Consider the following 1,444-nt stretch of genomic DNA (forward strand, 5'->3'; position numbering starts at 1 on the left):
GGTTGAGAGAGAGAGGGTGGGTGGTGAGAGAGAGAGCTCGGGGTAAGAGAGAAAGGGTGTGAGAGAGGGAGAGGGGTGAGGAGGTGCGAGAGGGAGGAGGGGTGAGAGAGAGGGGATATGAGAGTGAGGGGTTGAGAGAGAGATGGGGTGAGAGAGAGAGAAGGGGGTGAGAGAGAGAGGGGAGTGAGAGAGAGGGGGGTGAGAGAGATGAGTGAGAGAGTGGTTGAGAGAGAGAGGAGTTGAGAGAGAGAGGGGGAGAGAGAGGTTGAGAGAGAGAGGGGGGAGAGAGAGGGTTTGAGAAAGATGGGTTGCGAGAGAGAAGAGGTGAGGGGGAGGACTGAGAGAGAGAGAGACGGAGAGAGAGAGAGCAACAGACAGAGAGAACGATAGAGCAAGAGTGAGAGAAGTAGGGTGGACTGAGAGAGAGGGAAACAGACAGACAGACAGAGAGCATGAGCGACAGAGAGAGAGAAAGAGCGAGAGAGAGCGAGCGAGAGACCGTGAGATGAGAGAGAGAGGGAGGCAAGAGAGAGGGAAATAGCCAGGGAGAAGAGAGAGTGTGAGAAGAGGGTGAGAGAGCAAGAGGAAGAGAGCGATTGGAAGAGTGAGAGAGAGAGAGGATGCGAGAGAGAGAGAGGGCGGAGAGAGAGAGAGGCGAGAGAGGAGGGGAGAGAGGAGGAGAGAGAGGGGGAGAGGGAGGGGGAGAGATGTGTGAGAGAGAAGGGGAGAGAGGGGGGAGAGAGATGGGAGAGGGGGTTGTGAGGAGGAGAGAGCGGAAGAGAGGGGGTGAGAGAGGGGGCAGAGAGAAGAGGAGAGAGACGGGGAGAGAGATGGGGAGGGGAGTGAGGGGGAAGGAGTGGAGGAGAGGAAGAGAGGGGGTGAGAGAGAAGGGAAGAGAGGGGGTGACAGAAAGGTGTTGAGAGAGAGGGGGTGAGAGAGAGAGGGGTGTGAGAGAGAAGGGGTGTGAAAGAGAAGGGGTGGGAAGGAATGAAATGTGGGGTGAGAGAGAGAGAGTGGGGTGAGAGAGTGAGAGTGGGGTGAGAGAGTGAGATGGGAGCGAGAGAGAGGGGATGTGAGAGACAGGGGGAGAGAGGGGGTAGAGATTGGGGGGCTAGCGAGGGGGTAGAGAGAGAGTGGAGAGAGAGAGGGGAGAGAGAGAGGGGGAGAGGGGGGGAGAGGGGATGAAAAAATTGGGCAGAGAGTGGGAGAGAGAAGGGGAGAAAGAGGGGGGAAGAGAGAGAGGGTTTGAGAGCGCGGGTGAGAGAGGGGTTGAGAAAGAGAGAGTGTGAGTAAAAAAGAGAGAGAGAGTGTAAATGAGAAAGAGAGAGTGAGTGAGAAAGAGAGCGCGGGTGAGAGAGGGGGTGAGAGAGAGGAGGTGGGGGTAAGGGGTGTGAGAGAGAAGGGGTGATTGAGAGAAAGAAAGTGGGGAGGGGATAAGAGAGAG

The sequence above is a fragment of the Chiloscyllium plagiosum genome, unplaced genomic scaffold (assembly GCF_037043375.1).
Source record: "Chiloscyllium plagiosum isolate Xiang-an unplaced genomic scaffold, Cpla_swu_hap1 HiC_scaffold_48, whole genome shotgun sequence".
Classification (NCBI taxonomy): domain Eukaryota; kingdom Metazoa; phylum Chordata; class Chondrichthyes; order Orectolobiformes; family Hemiscylliidae; genus Chiloscyllium; species Chiloscyllium plagiosum.